Source organism: Passer montanus, unplaced genomic scaffold, assembly GCF_014805655.1.
Source record: "Passer montanus isolate IOZ18808 unplaced genomic scaffold, ASM1480565v1 scaffold9, whole genome shotgun sequence".
Classification (NCBI taxonomy): Eukaryota; Metazoa; Chordata; class Aves; order Passeriformes; family Passeridae; genus Passer; species Passer montanus.
In genome coordinates, this window is record NW_024374367.1 from 7,223,495 (window position 1) to 7,247,401 (window position 23,907).

The 23,907-nt window shown below is 44.1% G+C and overlaps 1 long non-coding RNA gene across 1 annotated transcript; it reads right to left on the bottom strand.

Moving 5' to 3' along the window:
• Positions 1–13,405: 13,405 nt before the first annotated feature.
• LOC120495727 lies at positions 13,406–23,222 on the bottom strand. The gene is made up of 2 exons (XR_005626133.1): positions 22,892–23,222; positions 13,406–13,573 (listed from the first exon to the last, which is right to left on the bottom strand). It is a non-coding gene; the product is annotated as an uncharacterized LOC120495727 (long non-coding RNA).
• Positions 23,223–23,907: the final 685 nt, after the last annotated feature.

A 23,907-nucleotide genomic window follows, 5' to 3' on the forward strand; every position in this document is an offset into this window, starting at 1 on the left:
GTTATATATCAGTGTTTGAATTAATTTGCTTGACAAAAGGCACTTACACAAAATAGTGATGGAGCAAGGTCACAATGACACCTGGCCCTCCCAGAGCAGCTCCCTGCTCCTGCAGCACCTCTGCTCTCTGTGCTGTGCACAACAGCTTTGGTCTCAGCCACTTGGATAATCAGATGAGCTACAGAGCTTCTCCATCAAAGCAGGACCTGGCCTCAGGCTCCTACAACACACCTGAGCAGACAGAATGCAAAACTTGAGCAGTGGCCACTCCTGAAGCCTCCTTCCACCAAGAGAAGCTGGAACTTGCATTGTCAGAGGAGGTAAACTGAGATCCAGCCACACATTCCAGCAGGGATCCAGCAGGGGACAATTGTGTAACTGCTGTCACAAGTGAACCGACACACGCCAAAACAACACAACAAAAACTCTCCTCTTTCACCCTCTAGCACAAACATTTCTTGAGAGTTTGAGGAGGACTCCAAACCTCTCTGCACTGAAGAGCTGCTTTGGCTTCTCCTTCTGAGGGCTGAGCCTTCACCAAATCAAAGGAGGGATGGAGGGTTGTGAGCCAGGACAGCCTGAGGTCAGGGGAACATCAGGGTGGTTGGTGCCTCATCCAAGGCACACACACCTGAGCAGGACAGGGCCAGTTATACTACTTCTTTCTGCTGCTGGCCACTTAAAAAAAAAACAAACTTAAGAGCAGAGATTTATGCATATGAACAAATGTTTTAATTGCTTCTAATCCCATCTGTATTACACTTTCCCCTCCAAGGCTTTACCAGGTTCTGGTTGCTTACAAATATCTCAGTTCATTAAGTGTAAAGAGTTAAAGTTTTGACCTTTGCATCGTATTCAGAGACACTTTGTTACCACGTTAATATAAAGATGCTTCTTCAGCATGTTTTGACACATCTGCCTGGCTCAGAAGTGGCAGAACACCTCTCCCATGAGACATCCTGGGAAGAATCAACAGGAGAATTTACCAGCAAATCTGCATGGGAAAGACAGATGTTTATATGGGAGAAGAGCTGCCACTAATTGCAGCTATTACAGCACTGAAAGGCATCAGCACAAGTTCATGTTTAATGGAACAACATGTTATGATACAAAACATCCTACAAGGCCTGATCTGACCCAATTCCCAGAAGCTGTACCTTATTAACAAGTGTTATTAACTGCAGTGCAATTACTCAAACAAAGGTATCCACAGACAAGTCCTGATTCAGTAACCTCTACAATGTGACTGGAGCTCTGGAATGTGGGTAGTCAGCATTACTTAGAATGACTCAGGTCACTCTAAATATAAGATACCTACTTTGCCTTATAGCTTTAGAGGGTTTTAAATCATACATAAAATGATCTCATCATGTGCTGCTTTGAACCTTATTGCTCAATCAGGTGTTGCTAAACAGAAGCATTAAATGATTTATTGTGTAGTAGACAGCACTCCATAGCACACACAGTACAGAGAATTCCACTCTAATTCCATCAGCAGTTTGCTGTGTAATTTCTGGTGCAGGCAATATATTACTGTGCCCTGTGTAGTAATTTATAGACCCTTAAAGGTTTATAAGGGCTGAAAAGAATGCATTGCATAATGATAGATGCTACAAAGTAAGTGTGATTTTGAAAGAGCCAGAGAAGCTTCTGATGTTCAGCACTCAAATGGCCTCTACAGAACCATCCCTCTATCGTTTGACTTCTTTCTCTCTGTCACTTGGCAGTCAAAGATCTGATAAAACTGAGGTACAGCAGTGTGTAAATGGAGCAGAAGGAAGATGGATGCAAATCTGAATTGGGTCACCATCAGTTAGTGAACTTGCGATAATTTATACCAGCAAAGATTTGGACTCGTAATTGCGTACACTGAGTTTAATTCAGAATGTAATCCTCCACAGATTCACAATTCAGTGTGGGTATTGAAGCCTGCTTGCCTTCAAGAGGTCTCAGCTTCAATCTTTAGAATTTGGAAGAGAGATAGAAAGAATTATGGCCCATGCTTATTTTCCCCATTTGAGCTGCCTTTTTTGGTCATGGTATTTTGTATCTCGTTCCCCCCTTGGCTGATTCTCTGTACTAAGGTGGAAGAAAGAAACCAGCCTTCCTGTGCTTCAGGCACACAAAGCTTTACTACAGCTGCGGCTATTTTGTGGGTATTAGTCTGAAACATCTTCACCTAAAGCCAGGGAGTATAGCAGCTTAAGGAAAAGACCAGAAGAATTCACCATGAAAAGCAAATTCCCTGGAAAATATCTCCACCTCCTGATGCATGCTGAGGTTCTGCATAAACCTACCTGCTTGTCCAAGCTCCAAGGGAAATCCTTGGCTCTGAGCAGAGCACCAGCACTGTGAGGAACCCAGCTCCTCACATGGAGGAGCCTTTCCTCAGCTGGCCCAGATTCCACAGGGAATTTACCCAGGATGGAACACCCTGCTCCTGCCACCTGCCTACTCTTACTTTGTAGTAGAGCAGGAAGGTATTTAGTGAAGTGGAATTAGCAGAAAGCCCTGAACTCCCACCAGCTGTGCTCAGCAGGAAGGAGACACCACATCCACATCTCCTGTGGGAGACCAGCAGCCCTTCCAGAAGAGACTTGACCAGTTGGTATCACTCACCCTTAAACACCAGAGTGGGCTGAATCCACTCCCAGCTGCAAGTCTCATAACTCTGGTTAACAATTTATCCCTCACAGTAAGATACAACACAGAATAAACTGCTATAAAATAAAATAATGCAGGGTCTTCAAACAACCTTCAAGTTGTATGTAGCCATTTTGCTTCTGAAGCACAAAAATCATACAATATATTCTCTTCCCATCTCCATTTGAAATTTGTTCCTGTACTAAACCCTGTCATTCAAAACAGGCCTGTGCTTCCCAGCACTGCTAAGACTTCAGTAGCAAGTAGCAATTTAAAGGGTTGCACCTAATGAATTAAGTCCAGCTCAGTTTACAGTTCCCTGTGGACAAATTAGAAATGCCATGAATCAAAGCCAAGGAAAGAGAGAATTTTGGAAAAGTCTTGCTGAATTTTGCTACAATTAGCAGGAAATTTGCTCATTATATTTAGGGGGAAAAAAAAGCAGCAAGGGATTATATGCACAAAGTGTTTGGAAAGAGTGGGTGCACCAGAAGGCAAGACCTTGCTGGGAGGAACTTTACCTGCAGATCTGCACACAGGAATTCAGACAAAACGTGCTCACTGCAGTGCAGACAGCAGCATGGAGATGAGTCTGTGCTGTCCTCTTACTGCTCTGTGATGAGATGAGCTTTCTGGACCTGTCTCACCATGCTGCTGCTGCTGTCTAGTGCTGCACACAGCCCAAATAAATAAATACAGGTAACTGATGAGTCCTTCACCCACTGCCATATTCAGGAGAAATCAGAACATTTCATCTACAGTGGTATAAGGCAAGCAGATCAAAGGCAGCATCTACCAGCCTTAAAAGAAAACATTCCCCTTACTTGTGCCACCAAACACATGCTGCTCATGTGCAATGGCCATGTCTTTCAGAGATGTGCACATTAAGGGCAGGTACAGCACAGAGGCAGGTCAAGAGTACAAGGGAAACAGGCTGAAAAAACCCAACCAAACACCTCACACCAATTATCACTCATTCTATGCTGTTGTGGAGATTGTTGATATTTGAAAGCAGCTGCCAAACCTTTTGAACAAACAATTTTTAGCCTGAAGAGATTGTGGACCCTTTGCTGCCCTTTCTTTGTGGGTGGATGGCATATTTTATTCTCCACAGCTGAATGGCAACAACATTTTGAAAAATTAATTACAAAAGGAGACAACTGCAAATACTTGTCTGAGCACAAATTGCTTTGTTTGCCTGAGAGGGAAGGTGTATATATGTAGAACAATCACTCTTGTACAGGCACCTTCAGAGACAACACACATTCACAACCACAGCGGAGTTCCCACAGCTGCTCACCAGTGAGCAGGAGCACCAGCAGCTCATGCCTCCAGAGAGATTAACTGAGCACTTTCTCAGTTCTCATCTCCACCCAGAGGCTGGCATTCTCAGGCCTGCAGTCAGTGATCCACCAGCAGCCATCTGCCTTGATGTGGTCCCCATGAAATTAAACAGGCTTTGTTTCTTGCCATTCACCTCCCCTTGATGCATACTGGAAAACAGAAGCCTGCAGTTTGGGAAAATTATTCCTCTGCATCATTTGAAGACTTGTGGCTTGACGTAACCCATTCTAAGGAAAGCAGATCTGAAGATCAGTGCTCCCATACATACACTCCTCCAGCAGCCCAGGAGTCACTGGGGAGAGGAATTTGGCAATAGAGGCTGGGCTTCTATGTTGGCATCTTTCTCAGTCCTGCAGAGGGTCCCCTGACCCTTTCCTACAGCAGCTCCCCAGCTGTGGCAGCACACACCACACACCCTCAGTGCCAAGACCTTGCACAATTTACTTGCAAGTCTTTAAGACAGACTCTGCTGCCTGCTCTGGGCTCAGGCTGGAGAGAAAGGGAATGCTCCCATTTTAGCTTTGAATTATTTTGAACACATGATGACAGATGCTCTGCAGTGAGGAGGGTTCTGCAGCTTGAGAGCACACAGGCACAAATGCCTGTGACTGCAGGAGATGGGGAGAGGAGCTCACACACGTTCTTGCCCAACCAGGAGACCCTGCTGCACTCTGAGCAGCAGTGACACAACCTGGACTCCATTTAGGTGTTTCCTGGTCACAAGTGTCTGCCATGAACAGCACATGTTAAAAAGATAACAGGAAACAAACCAATGTGCAAGCAACAGAAAGCTCACTCCTTGGTATTTGTTTCCATGCCCTCATTCCAACTAGGATTGCCACAGCTCAAAGACAACTTCTGCCAGACTTCAAGGAGGAGCAGTGAACAGTTTTGGTGCAGGAAACTGCTGTCTCTCTTCTTTGAACTGCTATAGCTCCATCTGAACTGGATGTAAATGCCTAAACTTGGGGAAACAAATATCTGAAAGCAGATTTAAATATCACAATCACTCCTCTTTTCTGGAGTGGTCTGAACTAACTTTGTCACCTTTTTGACTGACAGAGTACAATGCAGATCTGTCTTCAAGTCTCTGAAGCATCAACACCTTCCACAGGCTTTTACTGCCTCTAAAATCCAAGACAACATTTTTTTCCAGTATTATTGGAAACAAGCAGCAAACATTCATTAGATATCCAAGATGACCCTAGGACACCCAGTATTTAGCTGACATTGAGGATCTGTGCCCATAAATACCTTTACATTGAGAGATGTTTGAACAAGACCCTGTGAGACACAGAGTCACTTTAGAAATTGATCCCATCCCCTGTCAAGAGCAATTATCACAACCTAAAATATTTTTGTCCTCCTTCCTTTTTTCCTTGGAAAAGGACTCCCACTCAGCTACAGCTAAGTGGATGCATTTCAAGAACAAATTTAAAGCACATACACATCAGAGGGTTACAAAGGAAGAAGAACACACTCTCTGGGACATTTTGCTTCAGTTCTCAGGCCCCAATTACACAAACACATAGGCCTGTACTTAATTTTAGCACAGAAACTAGCAGGTTTTGTAGCACAGTTGTGGAAACTAGGGTAGGCACACTCCCATCTGAAGATCCAGGGCCAAAGCCCTGGCTTCTCACTGGAGTGAGGGCTGAGAAATATCTCTCTCCACAAGACAGAAGTGAGCAAAGTAAGGTCACAAAATCGAAACAGAACTGTATGAAAAAAACCCCAACCCTGTTGGTAAAGCCACAGTGGATGGATCTGCAACATCTGTGTAATTTTGTTCTTTAATTTGGGGAAAATCTGCAGTCTGAAGGGCTTTCCATTTCTATCCACATGGGATGCTTTAATAAGTATTCAAATATAGTACATATTACAGCAAAACGCCAAAGGGTCATAATCACAGCAATGGGGAACTAGGGAAGAATAAGCATTCACATGGAGAGCACCAGCCTAGAGCATTGCTAATGCCAGCTCACATATTGGAGCAGCAATTTTAAGCAGGTGCTGTGGCCACCTTCTCACTGCTGTCAGGCCCGAACTTATCCTGGTGCATCTTACCCAGAAGCAGCCTTGAAGGAAAAAAAAAAAAAAAACAACAAAAAGACTTGTTTTTCACAATCTGGGAGGCATCCACTCAGCAATAAATAGCACAGCACTCATTTAGCAATATCCCCTTTCCTCCACCCACTCAGCCTGGGCTAAGCTTTTAACACCTCATAGTCTATTCATTCTTAAAAGCCATCAGGATGCAAACAAGTACTCAGAGGGGATCAAGGATCTGTGCCTTCCTGTGTATGAATCATTACAGCAGACTCACCGTGTTCAAGTGAGTCTCACTAAAGGTACTTTCATGAGAGTTTCTCTCCAAGAACAGGAATAGAACGGTTGAGCAGAACATTCTAGCCTGCACAGACTTTTTGGAGTGCAGCTGCCTCTCCTCAAGTGGCTGGCCTGTGACATGTCCAGCAGCATCAGCAGGAGTCAGGGGACTCAGCTGAACTGCTGTTGTGTGACTTCTCCCTTCCCAGACACTGTGACTTCCACTGCAGGACTTAACAGCTTCACTCACAACTTTAGAGTTTCCTATCACAAACAATCAGCCATTCAATGTTTTAGATAGTTTTACAGTCTGAGTTGCATTGATGGTCTTCCAGAAACTCATAGCACATTAACAGATGGTCTATTTGACATTGGAAGAGCTTTGCTTTTTTGCATTGGTCAGATGTAGGAATTTGGCCTGCCCCAGGTAGCAGCTTATTTTACTGGCTTTCTGTACTGATATAGAGATCAAGGATCTCAATCATAAGCAGTCCTGCTGAGCAGGAGCTGTACAAATGCTGAACAAAAAGACATCTCATGCTTTTTACTTCACTTTGAAATAGATATTTAGATGTGAGACAACACGATCTTTCTTCCTCACAATGAGTACACGGAGCAGCATAAAGAGAGATGGCCAGCAGAAAAAAAGTTCTTTCATGGAACTCCCCAGAGGAGGGGATGAATAGATTGGTAAGCAGGCCTAGATCTGAAACAGGCTTTGGGAGACTTCTACAAAGCAGTGGTTCAGTGTGTTTTCTTCTCCCATCACTTAAAATCACCCAGACAAATACTTACACACAGAGAGCAACACAGATTTCACTTAGCACTTTCCCAGCAGTGTCTGGTTAATTTATTTAATGCATCCATTCTTTGCTCATAAAAACAAGCACACAGACACACAAAATCCTGTGAATTTCAATCTTTCCTTCTGGGCGATGATTTTACTGTTATTATTGCTAGACACACACTCTCCTGACAACCCCACTGTTTATTGCAATTCCCAGAAAAAGCCCAGAGAATGCTGACTAACCCTGTTTTTGAGGGAAAGAATAAGTGATGGTGCAGACAGCTGTGAGACATAACCTGGTCAAAGTATGAAGCTGCAAGGCCATGGAAACAAAACCCCTGTGCATGCCTGTAGAGAGAGCTGCACCTATGCTCTTACTCACTATCACACAACTTTTGCATCAGCTGTTGCTGTGGACCTCAGATCTAAAGAGCTGCGGAGCCTATTAGATGCCTAATCAGCCATGATTAATTCAAATGGAGCTTTCCCATTCACAGGAGCACTCCCTGCTCCCGAACAAGAGCAGCAGTGTTCTCCATTGTGTCTCAGCGTGCTCTATAAAGTGTGATGAAAGAGGACGAGAAATTTTCCTCGAGAAAGACAGCAGTCCACTCGTGCTTTAATAAACTTGTACATTTAGTTCTTCATGAGTGCAGACTTTTATTACCTATGGCAAGCCAAGACTGCAGAGCAACACAGGCCTCTGGGATAGCCCCTTTAGAGCTCTCAGAGGCCACATTAACATGCCAAACACGCCAGGGTTTACTTCTCTTTGTCCCTCTCTCAGCCCCATCTGCTATTGCCTTAAAGTGAGACCCAGTTTCAACAGCACTCACACGGAGCAAGATGAGTTCTGGCAGGTTTGGAGCTACATCTGCTGTTCCTCGCACAAGGCTTGTATATTTTAGAAACAGCAATCACGTCCTTGGCAGCCCATTCTCACCTGGGCACTACAGCAGACAAAAGCTAAGTAGGTTTCTCCGAATCAGCCTCTAGCTTTAGGGTACGTGTAGGTGGAATTATTTCCCGCAGGTAGTTTTTTCTAACTCAAGGAACAAGGTGGGTGCAAGGTAAGAATTTTTCTTTCTTGCTTAAGTTGGACGCAAGGTATGAATTTTTCAAATACATATATTATTCAGACAATTCACTTGGAATTGTGCAATGAAAAGGCACCACAAACCTCACAGAGAGGAGTGCACACCTACAGTGCAGAAAGAGAACAAGATGGGGCACACAGACAGGGCTGATGCAAAAAAAAACCCAAAACAGCAAACAAATAAAACCCAAAAAAACACACACCAGATTCTATTAAAGGTCTTTCACTGAGACATCCAGAATCATCAGTTCTAGCTAGAAGTCCCACCCTGAAACCTTAGGTGACATTCCAAGGTCTCTCAATGATTTCTTGGGCACTCCCTGCCTCAGTTTCCTCAGTTACACAATTACAAGATTTAATCTTATTTGCCAGTACTGAATGTGGATGACAGCAGTCTGGGAGGTGGTGCTGCTGCTGTTTTCTTTTTTTAATCTGGGACACTTCCCATTAATTAGTGCTTCACTCTGTCTTCTTTTTTTACTTTTATTCCTTTTAACACTGCAGAAGCCCCAGCCTTTACTTGGGACATCCAGTTCCAACTGAAAATGCCCAGAAATTTTCTCCCAACCATAAAATTTCATGTGGAAGAACCATGCCAGTTGCATCAGCCAAATTCTGCTTCTATAACCCCTGTGAAATGTAAAGAGATTCATAAAGCAAACATGGAGAAAGAAAAGCTCCTCCAATACTGTGCTGAGACAGCCAAGCCTTTCTCTTGTCATCAGTTGTACCAAACAACCTCTTGGTACTTCACTTCCAGCCAGACAACAATGTGAACGTCATCCCATGGAAAAGGAGTTGCTGTAACAACAAAAAGAGGTGTTACGAGTTTCCAGGTAAGTGGAGACAAACGGAAACTAGGATGGATAAAGCAAATGCAGTTGTACCAAACAACCTCTTGGTACTTCACTTCCAGCCAGACAACAATGTGAACGTCATCCCATGGAAAGGGAGTTGCTGTAAGAACAAAAAGAGGTGTTACAAGTTTCCAGGTAAGTGGAGACAAACAGGAAACTAAGATGGATAAAGCAAATACAAATAAAAGAGAACAACCTAACATCACAGAAATACATGCCAGGAGCTCCAGTTCAGCTGGGCCAATTCAGGTCTCCAAATACACCCAGAGGGTGAAAGAAGCAGCTCCCACAGTCAGTCAGACAGTCACAGCCCCTGGCAGCTGCAGCCACCATCCCTCAGCTCTCACAAGGGAAGAAGGAACGTGAGAAATTGCATGAAAAGAGTCACCTTCCTCCCTGTGTCCTGCCCAGGACTGTTAATTTACTCCTTGAGAGAAGTACCTCAGCACTTTTGACAAGCAGAATCTGGACCCTGTGGGGAAATGACAGCTTTGCCCAGGGCTGAAAGGGGATGGGCATAAATTTGGAAGCCCCTTTCTCCTCCTGGTAAACTGTGAAGTGTCTTGGGATCTGTTTTCAAGTTAGCAGAGTACTTCAGGCATTTCAAGGCTTGTATTCTTGCAGTACAGAAGAAGCCATGGGCTACTGTGAAATGGCCACTAGCTGAGGTACTGTATTGCTAGGAAAAGCATGAGGTGATACGAGGCCAGAGCACACCATTAATGCAGTTTTTACAGGATCTCTGCACAGCCACAAGTCACTGTGTGATTTTACACCCTGCTCTGGCCATCCTGTAAAACTGCCTCTGCCTCTCCCCCAAGTTCACATCCATCTTTACTGTGAGTATGAAGAATAAATGGAACTTTGTTTAATGAGGAGGTTCACCTGCCTTCTCAAACCAAAGAAAATGTGTGGTTAGGGCTGTGAGTTTCCCTGATGCATCTGAATCATCAGTTTCATGGAAAGGATCACAGGGTTGACCGAAAGCTCTGACCTTCTCAATTTCCCAGGAAGAAGCCTTGGTGTTGTAAAGTCTGTCCTCCTCTGCTAAAAAAGGAAGCTATAAGACTAAGAAAAAAGGAAGCTATAAGACTAAGACTTAGTTCATTCCTCCCACACATCACTCCTTTAAAATACCACACCACTGCCCTAGGTTGATGCAGTTTATTCAGTTTTCTTCACCGTTCCCAGCTTGTCCTTAGAGCTGATGAAGTCATTTATCCTGTAACTTAATAGTAAAATTCACCTATAGAATGCAAACAACTGGCTGCCAGATGGCAAGAAAGCCATCTGATTTCTATTAACTTCGTTGGATTTGAACCTGGGAGCTGAAAAACCCCACATCTCACAGCCAGTCCTTGGCTGAGTCCCTTCCCTGCTGCTCTCCTTTCTTTGAAGACTGACATTCCATTCACACCAGTCTGGCCAAGCACCACCTCCAGCCCCAGCTAAGCTAAACCCAGCTACCCACGTGAATGATGAGCACAAACTTGACTATGCAAATCTTTGAAATGCAGTGTCTGAGCAGGCACTTGGAGGTGATCTCTCCTAGGACGAGTGTAGCCAAGCCACCCGCACCTGCATCTTCCAGAAAAAGAACTTCAAATATAGTAATGATTTTAAATTCACAGTTAGGTGTCACTGCTCACACCATACTGCAGTTTAAAAGCCACCAGTCAAAGGTATGCTAATCAACCCAGGCCCATGGCAAAGCTCATAACAAAACCCAACTCTCTCTGCCTGTAGTGTTAAGCTGTGACTAAAAACACATTCCTCCTTTATATTAACACCTCCTCTGCCCAGTGTCATTGAGAACAACCAGATAAAAATTGCGGCAACATAACTGGAATGGAAATTAGTTGGAAGTCTTTGATAAGATTGTCTTCAGTGCAAGGTGATACTGCTTTGTTAGCTTCCAGCTGACAGACAGAGAACTGGCAATTGCTTTTTGGCCTTGCATGGAGCCTGAAATGGATCCATTCCCACCTCTTCAGTTGAAAACTGAATTTCGTGCATTGATTTTCTGCTCAGCCTACAGGTGTTCTTCACCACGTGGGGGCTCAGGCAGTTGCCCTGAGAGCTCAGCCTAGAACTGGAGATTTTGACAGGAAAGTTCTGCTAGGTGTTACACCATAACTTTTTTTGAAGGGTGTGGAGGAAATGCTGTCCAACGTGTTAAGTGCGTAAAAGGCCGTTTGAACTGTAGTTACCTGTTGGCACAGAGATCAGTTAGGCAATCTTAATTGTTTGCATTTGATTATACATATAAAGAAATTGTGGAGCTGTGTCACATTGAACTAGGATATTTTCAAAAAGACGTGGATAAACAGCTCAGGAACACACTGCAGGAACACACTGCAAGAACACTTGGAAGTCTGCCAGGGGAAAAACAGAAGAGAGAGACCTCAGGTCAACCTTTTACATTCATTCATCTGGTTGTTCATCTATTCACAGTTATCCTCCTCTTTAAGTGCTAGTGGGTTTTGGCAGAGGACAAAGAAGGAAAGATTTAAGTGAACAAAACACAAAATCAGTATCCTTGTATGGTGGCCAGTCCTTATGTTTGGACTGGGTTCTCCCACAACATCTACATTTTGGGAGAGTGAAGGTTCACGTTCCAGACCCAGGTTCATGTTGCACATGCAAAGAAACACAGAAATAGGCTCTTATCAGGGGGTTTTATGGGACTGGTGGCAGCCTAAAAACACACAGGGGAGCACAGTGTTCTGGTCACCCGGTGTACAGTCATCCCCCACTCCCCATGGCCAGGCTCCCAGAGGGCATTTATTGTATAGTGTGGGAGTTTTGGTAATGGGGACACTAGCAGAGATACAGAAAGGCAGCTGGTTTGGCTAACAGAGGATGCACTGTGACTGTTTTGTAGAGAAAGAATATTGCGATGACTAAGGGAGGAAAAACAGGAGAGGAAGAAGATATTTAATGTCAAAGGGCTCCAATGTACACCCTGATTTTTAGCATCAGCCTTTTTGGGTCGACACATGTTTATATGGAATGATTCCTGGGTGGTGAGAAAGCAGATAAATGTAGTTCTGCAGGCTATATGTCAGAATGTTCCTGACAGCTGTAGATGAATTATATCTTACCAGACACTGAGATCAGTGCTTGGACCACACTGGCTCTTTTCCCAAGACAAGACACAGGTCTATATAACACAAAGGGTTTAGGGCCTATCTGTCCATCTGAGACACTCATGGGAAATCATATTTCTGATGCCAGGGGAATAAAAGTTTCATTTTCTGCCTGCTGGCTCTGTCCCGTGAGCTGCAGCACGTCATGTGCACCACTAGCGCCTCAGCCGCTTTGTTTGCTTACAAAGCAGATGTTTGACAGGCACAGAAATAATTCCTTCAAGATCTGCAACAGCTGTGGCCAGCTCTTATTCAGATAAGAGGCCCTGTATTTCTACAGCCACCCAGCCAAGGCCTTATGCAACTTGGTTAAATTGCCTTTTGAGACGCTGCCTTGCCAGCTCGAGTAAGTGGCAGATACCTCTCTATGGAGAAGAAAATAAGTCTTTTGTTAGACGTCAATTTGCTTTTCCTTTGGGCTCACATTTTGAAACACTTTATTTTTCTCCTGTTTTGGGAAGGTTGTCATGATGTGGAGTCTTCATGCATCGAAAAATGTGCTGTTCCTGCCCCTGCCAGCTTCTTTGCTTTGGTGTGAAGCCATGTCAGTTCTGTCTCTGTAGGGTCACAGAACTTTCCTGAGGTCCACTCTTGGACTCATTGGTGTTGAGTGGATGTTTTCATAACCCCAGACCTCATCCTCTCTTGCTGACACTGTCTACAGCTAACATGGGAAATGTAAAAGGTTCTCTTTCCAGAACTAAAATATCATTCTGTGACCATCCTTTAAGGAAGGGGAAAGAGAAACCAGGCTGAGCTCATCAAAATCCTCTTCAAAACAAGCAGAAGAGAGTCCCAAAACATTTTTTGCAAGCAAATGGGAAATGCAGGAACATGTAATACTTGTGTTCTCACCCTGTGTGGACACAAGCCATCCTCAGTATCTTAACACTGACCTAACATTGTACCCACTCAAAAGAGCAAGCCCAGCACCAGGGGTTAGTGCATAGTCTCAACAGCACCAGGTGCTGCAGACTCAGCTCTTCTTGGCTTAAATGAGTTTTTCTATAGTCCCTATCTATGGTGTTATCACAGCTTCCTGGTTCACTGAGATCACACCTGGCTCAGAATTTAAACACGGGACCTGTGTACATGAGGCAACTGAAAGTCAACCTGGCACATTTCACATGTGTTTTTTTTTTTGATCCTAGAAGTAACAGGATATGTGCTGATGACATGGAAGAGCTGACACCAAAGCAGCCAGAATTAACCACAGATCTTTAATTAGGAACACCTTGGGAAAAATGCAGATGGAAGAAAAACGTCCATATTTCCAATGAGAAGCTGAGAATAAAACTGAGCTTCATCAGTTCAGACATTAATTTCCTCCAGGCTGATTGCTCTGGGAGTGGCCATCACAAAGGAAGATCTAGGAAACAAAACAACCATGAGTAAAGTTCAAAACAACAGCACATGACCACTCTTTGTAAAACAGGAGTAATAAAACCTCAAAGAACTATTAACACTTCACCCTTCTATTGTACCTCCCTCTGGAGGACTTCCCTGCAGACACGTGCCAGATTGTGACACCTTTACTCTGCACCTCACTATCTACATGACCCCATTTGATTTTATGGTTCAAAGCAGTATCTGAAGTGCAAAGGGATCAGACTCCTGCCCTGGCTGGTGCAGGGTCAGTCAGCTTTGCACTGATGAAAATGTTGAGTCACTTTCCTTCGGCTTTAGTTTTGATATTCAGAGTCCAATGTAGCATCAGTTACAATACAGAAGTCTGACCACCAAGGTGCTTGTCAAGGAAAAATGGAAAACTACCTGAGGTGTTAAGCACTGCTCTCAGTGGTTGATACACTGCTTATGAAACATTATTTACAGCATGAAAAGCTATCAAGGGCTCTTCCAGATTCAGATGAGGGAGCAGTCTAGCTCCTCCTTGGAAAGGTCACTGGGGTCAGGCCCACTGAGGTAAGGGAAGGTGAATCAGGATCCTGCTCTGTGCTACATTTCACCACTGCTGAAAGGTCACCCACAGTGGCAATTCCACAGTGAGTAAAGTGGTGATCATTAGATCATCACAGCATGGCACAATCCTATTGTTGTGACAATGATCCTAATAAAAAAAATCTTCACGAGGCTTCTCTTGGGTGTAGCTATCATTAATAAGCATTTCCTCTTGCAGTTTATCTCAGTTAAATTAAATGAAAATTCCTCTAAGAAAGAATGTCATATACAGTGGTATGCATGACATGAACATGGAAGTAGACATTTAAAAGAACTAAAATATCTTAAATGTTTTTATAGACATTTTTTTATAGTGAGAAATTAAATTACTATAGAAGGGAGGGGATTAGAATAATTTTTTTCTGGCCTATATTGTGGGGGATTTCTGGGAACCTGAATTCACATTGTAAATCCATTCTTCAAAGGAGAAAGAGATGGAGCAGAATTTCCTGGAGATTTTCTGTTGTTTCCTCAACTCCCAGGTGCAAATTGTGTTGATTCTTCTTCTTTTAGCCTCCTTCTATGAATTTTGAGTGTTTAGAGGAAGTCCTCCTCACGTCTTGCCAGGCTTGTTGAGGTAGGGACTGCCTGAATGTGCCCTGCCTGTACATCCCTTCACAGCCCAGGACTGGGGGTCCTCCGCTCTGCCATAATCAATCACCATCTCAGAACACTCATTAGAACATTTCTGACTTTGTGTCATGTTCGGGTGTTGAAGTGGCACTAATACCAGAGTATTCAGTGTGGGAATCAGACCTAATAGGACACTGTACCTTTGTGTTTCAGCCAGTAGTCCACACTTTGAGTCAAAACAAGCAGCTGAAACACTGATGGAGGGCAATGGAGCCCTCTCATTTATCAATGGCACAGGGCAACTAAAACAACAGCTGCCCAAGAAGATGAGGAAGAATGCTTTGAAGCACCAGCGCAGCCTCAGGAGTTATTTCACAGTAAAAATCTTCATTACAGTGTTGCCCTCTAACCAAGTATTTCCATTTCTGGTTCTTATTGCTGGTGTTTTATTTTATAGAGGTTCTTCAGAATGGAGAAGATCTCTTCCCCTGAACAATTGCTCAACATGCTCATAATTTTGAGACAATCTATATTAGTCAAAGGCAGAAGTTGGACTGCCATGCCAGAATTTGGCATTCACAACTTTTCTGCAAGCATATTTTTTGGTTTAACCCTCAGGTCAGACATTCAGCTGATATATATAGAAATTACTTTCTGTGGACCCAACTCAAATGAATCTGAGTGTCCAAAGAGGGGATTATTGTTTGCAACTGATTGCAGTTAGAGTTGCAACACAGGGGAGAGTGGTTTTTTCCTTTTTGCTTTTTTCTCCCTTGTCGCCTTTGGAAATTTCACAACCGTCCGTTAGCCAGACTCTGAGTCTGAGCTGAGGATCTTGCAACACTGCTTCATCAATGCCACTGGAAAACAAATCTGTACGGTGTCATAACTTTCATTGATCCACCAGGCTGCATCCAAGCTGATAGCAGACCAGATGAGATCTCAGGCAAAAAAAAAAAAAGTCAGATCTCTTGGTTCAGACTGCCATGGAATTGCAGCCTGGCAGCACATCAGCCTTCTGGCTAGCACAGAGACCCGTGGCCCAAGGCTTCACCCAGGACAAACTCTGACACAGTGCAGTAAGTCAGGCATGTCCCACCACAAAGAGAAGGATTCTGATGTCCTGGGACCCGTGGGGCACAGTCAGGCCCTACAGCCACGTTATAATGCAGGGTCTTCGAAGCTAGCCCAGGCCAGAGATCCAGACACCATTCATCTGGATAACCCCATGTAATCAATGTTCATTGGTCCTGCTCTTGCCCAACAGGACAAGCTTAGGAACGCTGTCATTGATGCTTTTGGAATATGTGACCTTGAGGCTGTTGGTTTTGTTTGCAGTTTCCTCTTTATTTGCTCTTTGTTACTACGTTAATGTAGTTCTCCCTACATGTACTGTAGCCTTGTTCTTGTTAGTGGTGTCACAAGCAGGGTTATGACCACTTGTGACAGCACATGCTAAAACAACACTTCAGAAGATAAAGAAGCCATTGGGAGGACTGACATCCTGGAGGCAGAAATCCCACTTCTGTGTGAAATGTCCCATGTCAGTAAACCTTAAAAGAGGGGAAAGTACGTGGAGCTTAAGGAACTCTGCATTAAGCACTGGATTTTCCTTTAGATCTCACTCCAGGCTCAACAAAGAGACAGAGGATCAGGAACTTCATGTTGACTTCATCTTTTTTAACCTGTATTCTTGAAGAGAACAACTGAAAACGTGAGAACAGACCTTTCCTAAACCTCCTTCCACTTTTCCTGGAAATCATTCCTCAGTCACATGATAGGGTTTTGCTGCTCTTTAGGAATTCCAGATCCTGAATGAGGCAGACTGTAAACAAGGAAACCTGATACCTCAAGGACAGAAGGAGAGAACAAGATGTCCATAGACACACTGGAGTGTTTTCAAGCTTTGCAATGTGTTCTGTGGTTTGTTTATAAATGTGCCTGTCTCTGAGTGCACACACACATATACACACACTCCTACAGAGTACATGCTACCACTTTTTCTCACACATCACTGAAAGGACAGAGAGTCAGTTGTAAACAAAGTGACATTCTCCAGGACAGGCACTGCTCTTTCAGCCCAGCCCAAATCACAGCTTTGTGTCTGCAGCTCTGTGGTTTAAAACCCAGTAATTTTCTAACATAAGGCTGAGATTGCAGGGCCTTGTTTGTGGGTGCAAGCAGGTATATGAGTACCCACAAGCTGCCACTCAATACCAGCCTCTCTTGACTAGCTGGTTACTAAAGCCCAGCCTGGCTTTTAAGGAATGTATCTGAATTTGTGGCTGCTGGAGAAGAGACATGGGGTGGGCAAACAGAGAATTTTTTCAGCAAATAAGCAGTGTGGTCAAAAAAGAGAGGGCACAGATTCCTCAAAATGCAAAAGGAGGAAAAAGAAATTCGGGGAATCAGGGAAAATTTTGAACTGCAGGAGAAGCTGAACCTTTACACTAGAGCACGTTCTTTCTCCTCCAAGTCAGACGCAGTTTGCAGTCCTGAGCCAAACATTCACATTAACTACTATGAGCTCCTTATTTCTAAGACATTTTTATTCTTAATATTAAATATTTATCCCTTATCAGAAAACCAGCCTTAAACCTAATACAGCTGGAACTCAGTCAGAATCAGGGTCCAAAATGGCTTCTTTACCCTTCATTTACAATAGACAACTTTCAGACAGTTGGAGACAAATATTTGTTATCAAGAACTTCCCAAGTGAGTTGATTTCTTGCCATTTGCAAAATGTTGATTGAGGAGCCCTGTTTGCTCAAGTCTGTTTTGGAGGCTCAGCTCTGAGTGGTACTGTGAGAGGAACACTCACAATCACAGCATCCAGACCATTAATTAAAGCCTTATAAATTCCCAGCAGAAGTTACTGGAAAGATTCCCATTGATCCATTAGATTTTGGATAAATCTTGAAATACAACAACTTAACTGATAAATGCAGAAACCTCTTCCCTCTCTTTCAGCATTTTTCCTGCTATTTGAATCCTTTGCATGTCAAATGCCATCAGGATCAGTGGACAAAATCCCTGCCAGAAAGGAAAGGTGGTTTGTTTTGTGTGTGGTCACTTCAGGATTAGTGTTAGGGCTTGGTTCGAGCTGCCAGGTGCTGTGCCTCCATCTTCCCTCTGCTGTGGGCTCTCCAAGGCCTTGCAATCCCAACATGATTGTGCCTGTACTGCACGGAGCAAGGACGGAGCCCTATGGCCAGCTCTGCCAAATCCAACTGAAACAGGCTGAGCTCCACTGGTCAGCGTGGGCAGTGACCTCTGGGTATTTATCTGAACAACTTCATATAAAAAACTGCTTATACTGCATGGGGAGCAGCCATCCAGAATCTTTTCTCAGTCCCCTCCACTGTTATGCTCTGCTTTAGCCAAGGAAACACCAAGAACAAAATAGTGGAGAGGTGTAAATCTGAAACTACTGGAAAGAAAATGCCTCTGTCATCTCAAGGACTCTGGCAGTAAAGCTTCTTGCTTAGGCAGCTGCTGGGGACTCATTTTGTTCTAGCCCTGAGCTAAGCACCTGCCAGGCCATTTTTCTGCTGCAGTTTTACTTTCTGTAAAAATAGAACTAATTATTAAATGTCACTAATACAATTTATACCCATCTTAAGAGGCCTAATAAATAGTGGCAAATTCATGAGGAAATACGCTTAGACTTGAAATATAATGTTAATACTAATCCCATAATTGAAAAATTCAGCTCCCCTGGAAAACCAGAGGGGTTGTGATGTTACTGTTGTTCCCTCCTGTTCAAGTACAGCTACAAAAACAACTCCCTGTGACTTTGCCATCCTGCAAACTGGCCCCCTTGGACAGATGTCAGTGTGCTTCCTTGGCCATGGAAACATAGGAAGATGCTTTCTACCCTCTGCAGTCATAGTGGGCAGCTGGGCTCTTACTGGGACAAGCCAGAAATCAGCCCAAATTTATCTTGCTCATGCAGTCATAGCCTGGAGCTGCTGCAAAACAATTCTGGTCACAGATTTTCATCTTTGGATCCTCTGGAGATAGTTCTAATGGGCTGAAACATCTCAGAGAAAGATAAAAAAAAAACCCAGCCAATAGCAATATCTTTGGCCAATCAGCAAATTTTTTTTCCCAACAACCCACCAGTGTGTAGATGCCTGATGGTTTATGTCCCTTCTGATACTTTTCTCTCTTATCACTTATAACTGTGAATCCTCTCATTAGTCATACTGCACTCATTCCAGCACATCATTTAATCTCTCTTCATCAAAACACCATTTAGACAAAGATGATCTTATTTGAAATGTGGCTGCTGTCATCACTTCCCTCTCTGCTGTATTTGTTCACTGCTCTATTCTTTTTTTAGCTAGTTGTGCCAGGTAGCTTTTGATGAGTAACACACTATTCATCTGTTGCTGTCATGTAGCCAACAAAGCCCCAAAGATGCCATCAGAAGTAAAAATAAAGCCCATTGCACGATACTGAAATAATCTTTTCTGCACGAGAGTGTCAGAGAACTCTTTTTCCTACCATTCTCTTAATCCTTCTCAAGAAAATATCTTGTTTCTTTTCACTAAAACAAACCACAAATCCCATAGAGTTCACTTGAAAGAAGCATTAAAAAACTAATTGCGATAAAAGTTGCTAAAGAGGGTGCAGGATACTGTACCTCTGCTTAGAGAACTTGTCCATATTGAGGTTAGTGTGAGCATGCCCATTTCTTGGCTGAACAGTCATGTATGCACCATGGATGCTTGCAAGCATAAGATAATTTATGTTATTGATGAAAATGTGTTTGCAAGTAAAGTTCTGGGCCTCAGAAATGTGCTGTGTTGCCTTGCTGGTTAGAAGTGGCCAGCAGAATGCACTGTACGTGCAGCTCAGATATAATCTGGATCATTGCTCAATGCCCACAGGGCCAGGGTTAATAAAGCAAAAGGGAACAGAGCACCAAAGCACTGTTGATATCTGCATGTGCACCAGGGACCATTTCATTGGCTTTGTGGAGGAGTTTTCTGTCATGTAATTGCTCAATATTCAAAGCAATACTTGATACTGCTTATTCAGAGATCTACGGTTCCAACCAGAAAAATACACAGACTGACAAAAAGGGCAGTGTTGGGAAAGTCATAGCAGGAGTTGCAATGAAAAAGCAACTAGCCAAAGAAAGAAATTCAGTATTCAAGCAATATGACATAAAGGTTGGTCGAGGATCTCTAATGAAACTCAAACTTTGGATGTTTGGATAGCAAGGGTGTAATTCTGGAAGGAATTAAGGGATTCCCACTATAATTTGAAGTGGGCTGCAAATGATTCCCATCACAAAGGTAGGAATGAAGGTTAAGGATCTGCCCAACATCTTGTGGCAGAGAATTAAGCAAATGTGGAGTCTGGTGAGTCCTGCATGTGAAACCAGTTCCTTTCACCAGGTACCTTTTCCTTGCCTAGAACAGCACAGCAAATGCAATTTGTGAGGACACCCACAGAGGAAGGACTTGTGGTCAGGGGAAAGCTTCAAACAGGAGTAAGAAGGAAAAAGAAACTGCAGTGTCTTGGTCATGACAGAAGTGGAGCTGGGGGTGCAGAAGGAGACAAGACTAGAGTGATCAGGGCTGTGAAAACAACACCCAGTCATCTCTGGAGGAAAGGGCTGGGACACCCTCACATTCCCTTCTCTAACACACAGGGAGGGATCTGGGGATCTGAACTAGAGGGGGTAGGAGAAGGAGGAGGAAAGAGAGCCACTTGCAAGGCAGATGTGAGCAGCATTGCCCCCCCCGAGTCAGGTCCAGCTGGGGGAAGGAGGGAACCTGGCCAGCCTGGGATGCAGCTGTAATTTCCTCAAGGACATGGCAGGCTGCCTGCCCAGCCTGAGGGCAGAAGCCTGGAGGTTTTCCTCCAGCAGCATCACAAAGACACAGAGAAACCAAGCCTGACACTGCCAGATTAGAGAGCTTTGGGATGGCCACCCAGTCACACTCATGTGTGACTCCACCTTTCATAAAGTGGCCTTCCCAGCCATGGGACAGTGGCTCACAGCCTCTCTCCTCTCCAGCACAGGCTCACAGAGGGTCTCAGCTGGCTGGCCTGGCTGGGCAGACTTCCCCGAGGAAGGGAAGGGCAGGACCTGACACAGTTTGTTTTGCACATGTTTTAATCAGCAGAGCAGAGCTTTGTGAGCACTCTTGTACATGCCAGAAGCAGCTCCTCCTCCACAGAGTTGTCAGTGATGTTAAACAGAGTGAGGAGGCAAAAAGGCCCAGCCTCATAGGGGCCAGAGCTGCTATTTGAGGGTCAGACCCAGAGCCTGAGGGCTGGACTCTGACTTAGGAGACTTTCCCCTCAGTTCTACTGGACAGAGTGAACAGGCTCTGCACTGTTCTCCATCTGAGGATGTGGCAGGGGGGACAGGAACCCCCTGCAGAAGCTTTTTATGGCTTTTTATGAAAGGCAGGTAAAGCTGAGGTTTCCACAATTGCTTGAATGAACAAGTGCTTGTCTTTCCTTTGCTGAGTTTTTATTTGTCCTTGTCAGCAGTGCTAGGTTGTTATTCTACTGTAGCCCAGTGGCTGATGACAGTCAGATAATGCAGAGTTTGGACTGCTGGGAGCTTATAATTACTTCTTTGGAAAGTAATTGTAAGTGTATGTTCTCACACTTATACATGCACACAGATGTGCACATACATATGCTCACCTATTGATACCCTGCACATCCCCTGTAAAAAAGGGGGAGAGGAAAAGAATACTTAAATACTGAATAATGAGTCACAGATTGTAGGGGCTTAGCCCTTGTGTTGCCACTAAAACCAGAAGTACTTTTACCCTCAGTGGGGTGAAAAGCCCAAATTGTTCTTTGGTACTGTGGGGATCTCTGCCTCGAACAGTCACAGATTCATAGATCCTTATTTGAGATTGTATTTTTATTTCTTTTTGGCAAGAGAATATTTTTTTATTCCATTTGTAGTAATACAAAACTCATTTTGAGTATTGTAATAATTACCACTGGTAATAATTTCTGTAATGATGAGTTGCAAACTGCTCTGGTAACATACAAGAAATACCTGCACTCTTCCCTAAAATGATGCCAGGGAATTGCTCAGGGAACTAATAATATTCTCCCATCCTTTATCACACTGAAAACAGGAAGAAATGACAACAGAGTCAATGAACTGGTTGTTCCCCAACACCAGTGCCCACCACCAAATCAGAACTGGGAATGTTGGTGCACAAATGGAGTCTGCCATGGGAAGTAAATCCTACTCTCAGCAGCTTCCTAGGATTGCTGTGGTGAGTGCAGGGTTTCTCCTCTGCAGGTCTAATCCTGTCCAACACAAGCAGTTTAAGTGCAGACTGCTAAAGATCCCCTCGCCTTCCATGGGCTCATGATCAAGTTGTAATTGCACAGCTATTGCATCTGTTTGCCTAATTAAAACCAGCTGTCTCTATGAGAGCTCCCATCCAAGAAATAGCTGTGCAAATACATTTTTTACTGTTAATGTAAAGAACAAATCTGTGGCCCCTGCCCTAACTGGCCCTTCAAAAGCAGCATTGGTGTTTTAATTCCTTCCAAGTTCACACAAAAATGTGATCCCCAAAACAATCAGGTCCTGTCCTTTCCTACTATCCAGCACAAGGCCTGAGACATTTCCCATTTGTATGGATTTATTGCCTAGTAATTATAGTTCATGAAATCCATTCACAGTAAAGTGTGTCCTGGATACTCCCACTCATCCTGGCAAACCAAATGTTTAACATCATGAGGGGTATAAAAATATAAGCAGTCGTGTTTGAGTCACTTTTAGTACAACAGATTAGTTTGCAGGGTCTGGCAGTGTTTATAGTATAAATCACACTTTAGAGATGGGAAAATACTCTGAGATTATCTAGTTCAACTGAGTTTTTATGTAAGTATGTATTTTCTGCTGCCTTCATCAAAAGTCAAGTTGAGAAACATCTTCATGTACAAGATTTCCACCACTTCCCTTTGGGATTATCCAACATCTTGACAGAAATTACTATTAGGAAATATACCCTGACATTTAGATCTACAGTCTCCATTGCTCAGTTTTAGCATCCCATTCCCTTCCTTTCTTATATCCTTCAGTGCTCACAGCCTCCAGATCCCTGCAGCTGGCTCAAACCTCCTGTCACTGTCACTGTTTGTCCCAACTCACCTGTGTGCCAATACAGACAAGGACACTTCTCCAGCTCTCCTTCCCTTCAGGTCAGGAATGACCCTACAGCTCTTGAACATGGGTTTGTCAGCAGCAGAGAAAAAAAAAGGATTGCTAAGGACTGGTCAGTGGCCAAATTGAACAGGTATGCTCACGTAAAGGAGCCACTTCCAGTATTTTGAATTATTTCAATTTTAATAGGTGTTTTTCCCTTCTGGTAATGGTTCAACCACCTTTCCCTTAGCTGAACCACTCCCCTGACAAGAAAACAGGAGCAACCAACCGAGACGTGTTGGGAGCTAAAGGCAGCTGCTGTTTACTTGCCTATTTTGCTTTCTCAGAGCAGCGCTCGGTACGCTGTGGCCTTGACGCTGAGCAAGGAGAGACTGTGTGCATGGGGCATGGAAAGGGCATGTTCCCCTCCTTGGCAGGAGGCCCTTGGCAGCAGCAGCAGCAGCAGATTCATGCACAGTTCAGAGCCTGACTTCCTCCTGCTGCCCCCCTGCTTTCTGCTGCGCTCGCCCCTCGGCTCTGTGCCCTTGTGGGGACAGCAGAGCTGGGGCTGGCAGAAGGCAGCTCAGAATTCCCAGTGGCTCCTCTGAGGGCAGGATTTCGTTTTAAATGACCGTTCTCCAGAAGCAATGAAGGATTAAAAGTGTGCCACATGAGTGCACTGGTTAAAATGGAAGACTTGCTAAGCAGTTGCAGGGTCCAAAAAGAGTTACTGAGGGTCAAGTTTCCAGTTCAGTGAACCCTGTCAGCTGTCCCAGGGCACTGCCTCACTTGGGACAACTGACACACACACCAAGGAGAGTTAGAGGCTGAGATTTCCAAAACTCAGGGTATTGGACACACAAATGCTTTGCTTTTATGCTGATTGGGAATCAGATTCCTACCAGATCCAAGCCCAGAAAGGCACACACTCTCCTCCAAGTTCAGAATCAGGTTTTCTGGATCTGTCAATGCCTGGCATTGCCACAGTACCTGCAACAGCTCCACTCAACACCACAACCCAC